Consider the following 8942-nt stretch of genomic DNA (forward strand, 5'->3'; position numbering starts at 1 on the left):
GCAAATTCCTCACTTGCCTGGAAGACAATTTCATGGTCCAAAAGGTGGAAGAGGCAACAAGGGGGTCAGCTATTTTAGATCTGATCCTAACCAACAAGGATGACTTGGTTAATGGGGTGCAAGTGGTGGGATCATTATGTGGAAGTGACCATGTTCTCCTGGAGTTTGTAATACAGTGGAAAGGAGAAGCCAGGCAGAGTCTAACACGCATCCTAGACTTTAGGAGAGCAGATTTCAGTAAACTTAGAGAAGTATTGAGGGCGATTCCATGGTCAGAAATACTAAAAGATAAAGGAGTTCAGGACGGATGGGACTTTCTCAAAAGAGAGATACTGAAGGCACAATTTCAAACAGTTCCAGTGAGAAAGAAAAACGGGAGGTGTCTCAAGAAACCAGGATGGATGACTAAGGAACTTTCAACCGAGAAGAGTTTGAAACGGAAGATGTATAAGAAATGGAAAAAGGGGGAAATCACAAAAAAGGAATTCAAAGAAATAGCAGGCATGTGTAGGGGTAAAGTCAGAAAAGCTAAAGCGCAGAACGAACTCAGGCTTGCTAGAGAGGTTAAGAAGAATAAAAAGGGCTTTTTGGATATGTCCACAGCAAAAGGAAGAAGAAGGAAACAGTAGGGCCAATGCATGGAGAAGATGGCAAAATGCTAACAGAAGACAGAGAAAAGGCAGAATTACTCAACACCTTCTTTGCCTCAGTCTTCTCAGAAAAGGCAAAGGGTGCTCAACCTGAGGATAATGGAGCAGAGGACAGAATAGGGGAATTTCAGCTCAGAATAAGTAAAGAGATAGTAGAGGAACACCTTATTAATCTAAATGAATTTAAGTCTCCGGGACCAGATGAACTCCATCCAAGGGTATTAAAAGAACTGGCAAATGTAATATCGGAGCCATTGGCAATAATCTTTGAAAACTCCTGGAAAACAGGAGAGATCCCAGCAGACTGGCGGAGGGCAAACGTTGTCCCCATCTTCAAAAAGGGGAAAAAGGAGGACCCCAGGAGGGGCCTGACCAGAGCAGAATAGAGTGGCACTATTACTTCCCTTGATCTAGACACTATACTTTTATTTGATGCAGCCTAAAATTGCATTGGCCTTTTTAGCTGCTGCATTGCACTGTTGACTCATGTTCAATTTATGGTCCACTTGGACTCCCAAATCCCTTTCAGACGTAGTTTCATTCAGCCAGGTGTTGCCCATCCTATATCTGTGTATTTTATTTTTCTGCCCTAAGTACAGTATCTTACATTTCTCTGTGTTGAATTTCATTTTGTTAGCTTTGGCCCAGCTTTCTAGTCTATTCAGGTCATTTTGAATGTTGATCCTGTCCTCTGGGGTATTAGCTACTCCCCCTAATTTGGTGTCATCTGCAAATTTGATGTTATTTCCAATTATGGTGACCCTAAGGCAAGCCAGTCATGGGTCTTTCCTGGCAAGATTGGTTCATAGGGGCTTGCCTTTGCCTTCCTCTGAGGCTAGAAGTGTGTACCTTACCTGAAGTCACCCCATAACTTTCAATGGCCAAGCAGGAATTTAAACCATAATCTCAAGAGACATAGCCCAATGTTCAAACCACTACAGCATGCTGGTTCTCTCCTTTATGATTCTATGTAGCTTCTCCTCATAGAATCTTGCTTTAGGTTAACTAAGTGGCTTCTCCATCTTATCCACACTAAGCAATCCTCTCAGTGGTGGTCTCACCACCATCACAGACACAGTTGGTGAGGACGCAGGAGAAGGCCTTCTCAGTGGCTCTTCCCAGACTACGGAATTCCCTCCCAGTCACCCTCCCACCATTCCCTTTCCATCACTCTTTTCATTTAGGCAGGCTTTTGATTCTCATGCTGCTGCAGCAGAAGGGTCCTCTAAGCCATGTTAGCTTTCTGCTTCTAATAGAATTGCTCATTTCAGTCCAGCATTTTAACCACTACATGGCACAATGCACAGGGAAGGGGGCTCCAATGAACAGTGGAGAAACCTTTGGCTTCTCCCTGTCTTGAAATGGCCTCAGATTGTTTTGCCTTTGTAGATGGAGAAAGATTCCAAGGTGTGATCCTCCTCCATCTTCCACCTGAGGCAGCCTCAGATTTTTCACTCCAGTGAGGACTTTGACTCTTGCAACAGGTCCAACCTGGCTTTCACCATCACCTATTGTGATGACTTTGACTCACTTAGTCTGTAGCATCAGAATGTAAAGAGATCTTGTAGCACTTTTGAGACGAACTAAAGGATTCTTTCTTTTAGTTAATCGCAAGAGTGCTACAAGATCTCTCTACAATATTTTCAGCAGTGTCAATCATTAGCAGGGTTCTGTCTGTAGGGAGCCCCTTTGACCATTGTGACCTGGATTATATTGGCCAAGATCCTCCATCAGGATTGCGTCATATAAATCTTAATGAGTAATGCAGTTACACTTTAATTGTGCTACAAAAGCCTTGCGTTAGATGGCAGTGTTCTGTAAATGAACCAAGAGAACAAACACGCCAACAAGCACACAACCAAATGCACATGTGCCACAATGCACAATGGATACTGATGGGAAAATGGTAGTGCATACACAACTCTGCTTCCACCATCTCAAGCTGAATATGGCCATTCTGCATTGGACAAAATCTCAAACTACTTGTGTGTAGGAATTAAGCCATTCAGAGGCAAATCTCCTCTGAACAAATTGTGTCAAGAAAACCCTACGACGGGTTCACCTTAGGGTCAGAAATTACTTGAAGAAGCACAGCACACACATAGACACACACACACACAGACACAAAACCAGCAGAATTCCAGCCATTGTTACTTCCAACTAGAGTAGATATACTGAATCAATGGGATTTACCTATGTGTTGACTCACCATTCCACCATCAACTCAGTCTGTTTGCACTAGTTCAGAGTGACTGACAGGATTCAAGACTAAAGCTGGAAGTCTACTTGCACTACAGAGTTATATAACTAACTCAGTTGCAGAACCAAGTGCAGCCTGGCTCCCAAAACTATTTTATTGGGTGTTAGGAAGGATTGAATTAGGGGAATTATACGAGAGGCGTGTCCTAACAACACACGCAGTGGGGTCGTGTCCCTATGTTTATACCAGAGGTCATCTAGTCCAACCCCAAGAGACAGAGACTCGGATGCCAATGAGATTCTATTAAAATATAAACATTTATTAAAGCTTAAAGCCACACAACAAAAGGGATCACACACACACACACACACACACACACACACACATTCAATGCTAAAGCAAGGGAGGGGTCAGTTTGGAAATAAAGGGAAAGGATAGAGGCACCGTTGGGATATTTACCTTCAAAGTCTTCTCCAAGGCGACGGATTGAGGGATGGTGGATGGTGAGACACAGCCGCAGGAATGGGAAAGGAAAGCGGCGACCACGGTGGCGAGGAGCTGAGTTCCAGCGGGCAAAGCTAACTAGAGGCCCAAAAAGACAGTGAGCTTGGCTTCGCCCAAGGCCCCAAGAACACAAGCTCAGAGCGAAATGCTCTACAAGCAAGGAAATCAGGCTTGGAACTTCTGCTCTACAAGCCCAAGGAAGGGCTGGAAACGAGGTCTTTATATACCCCTAAACATAACCTCAGGCTATGGCAGCCTGGCGGACAAAAGGCTTGATGACTTATCTTTGTCTAAGCTGAAACTTACACAATGGATACACAAAGCATAGGTCTGCCACTTTTTCAGGAGAGGACAAACATCTAGATGGCTGAGCCTTAAGTTAATCACTGGCTCATTAAGGAGGGAGCCGTAATTATTGTCCTCCTTGTCTCAGGTAGCTTGTGAATCTTGTCAAGCAACTCCCAAAACTGCTGCTGAAAGGTTTAAATCTACCTTTTTTCCTGTGACCATGCCTAGCAAGGCGGCTGGCTACATGGTCTGCTTGCTTTGGGGATAATGGCGGCTAGTGATGGGGTCAGTCAGGGATCATGGCTTCAGACCACATGGCACCCAAAATTTGTATAAAACCATACTTGATAACATGGGCAATAGCCATGCCAGAAGAAGGAGGTCCACGCTGCTGGTGGTGGGGGCATGTGCAATTGGTGTTGCCACCACCACCATCACTATTCCTGCCAGCCAAGAAGGATGCAACGAAGTGTTGTGATAAGAGTCCTGCTTCTGATTGTTGCAGCCTCACTTACTTATGGGAGGGGTGGAAATGCCATCCACTAGAATCACTTGCCATGGGCCAGGGGAAAGTGGGTTGGGGAACAGTTATGACCATGGCAATAGTGCCACATTTGTGATTGGACAGTGACCATGCACACAGATTCATTACAGCTCCATTACTCCAGGTTTTGCATTCTGAAGTCTGATCTTGAGTTCAGGCCTACATCTTTAGAAGGATCCCTGACCTAAACTGTAGTAAAGGGGTTTGGCATTGAGTGGTTTCCTCCAGTTTGTACATTGACATAGTTTCCAGCTTTTAAAACATGTCTTGATTTGTGAGATAGTTTATTATATTTTCAGACTGTGGTTTGTTGTTGTTTTTTTACTGCTTCCCATTTTAAATTGTTTCAATTGATTTTATTGCATGCTGTCTTGAGATTCCTGGATATAGGACTGGATATAAACCGTTTAATAAAATCATCTAAAAGTGCATCTGCAAGGATTTCCTAATAGTCATGAGAGGTTCTGCGATTCCTATGGAGCGTAATAGGTTCTTTTATCAATTTTGTGGCCATTGAGTGGGATCTTGAAGACTAGACTGCAACTAGAGTACGTCCATTGAATCTACTGCTGAATAGTGACACATGGGTAAATCTGGTTGATACAATGGTTCTCATCAAATTGGCGTTGTCCAAGGAATAATTCATGATAATTGCTTTTTCCCCTTTTGATGTTTTCTTCCTGTTATAACCAATGGTTTTTCAATAAATGAGTGACTTGACTGTCTGTCTGCCTGATAGATTGATCATGAAAGGTACTTTGAAAGTGACAGATTGGCTTTTGAAAAGGCATAGATCACACATGTCATAACTTTTACTAAGAATGTTTTACTAAGAAACAAACTAGCTACTCACAATAGTTATACTAACTTTCTATTAATAAACCACATGGACATTTATCATGAACTGGAATCATCAAATCATAGATTACTGCAATCTAAAAGTGCTTACGCTTTGTGTAAAACTAGAACTAACTGAGACTACACCAGGTCACAGCAGCTTCAGATCATGGTTAGATCCAGACATAAAGCCTCATTGGCTGAGTTTTGCACCTGCTTTGCTCGCTGTATGCCAACTGATCAGGGAAACTCGACTGTTGTAACCCTGAATGATACGTTCATGTGCATCTCTAGGTAAGAAAAACCATCACAAGAATGTGGCTGACTGGAAGGGTTTTCAGGAATGTGGAAAAAATTTGCAATTTAAGTGTCCAGAGGATGGTGACCAAAATGGTGAAAGGTCTTGAAACCATGAAGCCCTATGAGAAGCAGCTTAAGGAACTGGGTCTGTTTAATCTAGAGAAGACAAAGTTAAGAGGTGACAGGATAGCCCTGTTTAAATATTTGAAGACGTGTCATATTGAGGATTGAGCAACTTTGTTTTCTGCTGCTCCAGAGACTAGGACACAGAGCAATGGATTCTTCTGTTACAAGATCTCAGTGAAGTCTACCGGTAAAATTCATATAAACAAGCTTAAAACAGTTTGTTGTGTGCCTTCAAGTCATTTCAAACTTATGGTGACTTATAATTAATGTGTTTTCTTGGCAAGGGCCATCCAGTCCAACTTTCTTCTGCTATGTAGGAATATACCATCAAAGCACTCCCCATAGATGGCCCTCCAGCCTCTGTTTAAAAGCCTCCAGGGAAGGAGACTCCATCACTCTCCAAGGGAGTGTGTTCCACTCTTGAACAGTTCTTACTGTCAGGAAATTCCTCCTAATGTTGAGGTGGAATCTCTTTTCCTGGAGCTTGAATCCATTGTTCTGGGTCTTGTTCTCTGGATCTGCAGAAAACAAGCTTGCTCTATCCTCAATATGGCATCCCTTCCAATATTTAAACATGGTCATCATGTCACCTCTTAACCTTCTTTTCTCCCAGTTAAACATACCCAGCTCCCTAAGCTGCTCCTCATAGGGCTTGGTGGTTTCCAGACCCTTCACCATTTTGGTCACCCTCCTCTGGACATACTGCATCTTGATAACAGTCTTCTTGGACTGTGGTACCCAGAATTGGTGTGAGTTCCTCATCTCTGGAGCAGCAGAAAACCAGTAAGGATTCTTTTTGTCCTGTCATTTCTCCATCAGGGATACTTTGTTCATAATTTTTATTGTTCTCTTGTTTGTTGTTACCTGCCTCGATTCAATACAGGGAGAGGCGGGATACTATTATTATTATTATTATTATTATTATTATTATTATTATTATTATTTAGAGTGACTGCTGATTCTTCAGCATGCTGATAATAAAGTGTAGGTGGGTTTCAGAGCTACTAGACCTCTTGGGTCACATGTCAATAAATGGCCGCGCCCTCCCAATAACATGGCAATTAAAGGAAAATCTTTGGTTAGTGACAGACAGGACCAGTTTGGGAAATAATAGTGAATTATCTCTTCTTCCCTACTTACATGTATATTCTGCCTTTCCTCCAATGTCCTTAAGGTGGTGGACATGATTCTCCTATTCCTCATTTTATTCCCATACAACAACAATCCTGTGAAGTAAGTCAGCATAGTATTGTGGTTAGAGTGATGGACTACAACTGTGGAGATCAGGGCTCAATTCCTTGCTTGGCCATGAAGCCCACTGGGTGATGTTGGGTAAATCACACTCTCTCAGCCTCCTCTGAACCAGTCTTGCCAAGAAATCCCCATGATAGGGTTGCCTTAGGTTGCCATAAGTCAAGAACGACTTGAAGGCATACAACAGCAACAACAATAAGAAGGAGATCAGACTGAGAGGAGAATGGAGAGAGAGACTGGTCCAAAGTAATGAATTAGAGGCTTTCTGCATGATATGGGGCAAAAATTACCTGGACATCACATCTCTCTCTCTCTTTTACACTTTTTGGACTCTTTGGGTTGTTGTTGTTGCTGCTGTTGCCAGTGAGTCTCATCTCTCAGTGGAGGCTAGGACCTGGGTGTGTCACAACCAAGTCCAATACTCTAACCACTATTTGCTGCTGTTGTTGTGTGCCTTTAACTTGTTTACAACTTATGTCAATCCTGAGGTGAATTACTCATGAGGTTTTCTGGGGCTGAGAGTATGTGACTCACCCAGTGGGTTTTTACGGCTGAGCCCGGATTCAAACCTTGATCACCAGGTTCCTAGTCTGATACTCAAACCACTACACACTTTTGAAGCATGGCACTATACCACACTTCATTTCAGGGTAGCTGTGTTGGCCATAAGACGAAATCAAGAATAACAAAATCCAAGATTCATGCTATGGCAAGATTCATGCTACTGGTCCATCCAAAAGAACCAAAATATATTATGCCAGCTTTTTGAAGCTTTACTGGCATCTTCATGATAGAAAGATAGTAAAACAACATTAGGAGAAAGAGACTGAGAGTTGTGGTAACTGATGTTTACATTCAAAGATATAGCCAGGTTAGTCTGTAGAATCAGTATGTTAAATATGGAGCACCTTTGAGACTAACTGAAAGAAAGAAGTTGGCAGCATGAGCTTTTGCAGATTAAAGTCTACTTCCTCAGATACATATGTTGCTTACATTTTGAATGTTACAAAAAGTGTCAGTAGATGAAAAGGAAGCTGGGCTTCTCCATATGAAATTACAAAACAGCTCCACCATCTGAGAACAGAATTTGCCTCTATCTAGTATGAAATCTCAGAGCCCCAAAAAGGTCAAATGTATTTAGTCTCTTGGGAAAGCTGCTGTATTCTCTATCAAGTCTATCAAGTGAGTCCAAATTAGGTTCCTTTATATACTGTGCCGCTCAAGAACTAAGTGTTCATCCATCATATCTGAGGAGTAGTAACCAGACCTTGAAGATCTTGAACTGGGAAGGGGAAAACACTTGCAGGATAGATGGAGAAATAAGTGGCACAGTCTGTCATGGTGTTAGGAAGGATTGAATTAGGGGAATTTAATTAGCTCAAATATTACGAGAGGCGTGTCCTAACACCGCACGCAGTGGGATCGGGTCCCTATGTGTATACCAGAGGTTATCTAGTCCAACCCCAAGAGAGAAAGAGACTCAAAATGCCAATGAGTTGCAATTAAAATATAAACATTCATTAAAGCCACACAACAAAAGGGATCACACACGCACACACATATTCAATGCCAAAGCAAGGGAGGGGTGAGCTTGGGAGTAAAGGAGAAAGGATAGAGGCACCGTTGGGCTAATTACCTTAGGAGTCTTCTCCAAAGTGACGAATGTGAGGGATGGTGAATGGTGAGACACGGCCGCGGGAACGGAGAAAGCAAGTGGCGGCCGCGGTAGCTTAAGAGCTGAGTTCCGGCAGGCAAAACTAACTTGAGGCCCGAGAGACAGTGAGCATTGGCTTAGCTCTAGTGATTTCAGCGGAGCCCAAGGCTCAGGGGAACTCAAGCCTGGAGCAGCAGCTCAACAAGCAAGGTTTCAGGTTTGGAACTCAAAGCTCAACAAGCCCAGCTTGGAATCAGGCTCGAAACTTCTGCTCTACAAGCCCACTGGAGGCTGGAATCGGGGGTCCTCTTTTACCCCTGAACGTATCCTCAGGCTATGGCTACCTGGTGAACAAAGGTCTTGATTGCTATCTTTTGTCGAAGCTGAAACCTACACAATGGATACACAAAGGGTTTGTTCCCACTTACCTATAAAGCGGGTCATGATCTGAATTTAGGGTGCATCGTTCCCACTGAAGCTTGAATTTAATCTCCATTACCCCTCATTCGTTCCCACAGCATCTCGAATTAGAATTGAATTAAAATGTTTAAACCAGATTATCAGCCTATAATTCAGTTTAAAAAA

Source organism: Sceloporus undulatus, chromosome 1 (assembly GCF_019175285.1).
Source record: "Sceloporus undulatus isolate JIND9_A2432 ecotype Alabama chromosome 1, SceUnd_v1.1, whole genome shotgun sequence".
In the NCBI taxonomy this organism is placed as follows: Eukaryota; Metazoa; Chordata; class Lepidosauria; order Squamata; family Phrynosomatidae; genus Sceloporus; species Sceloporus undulatus.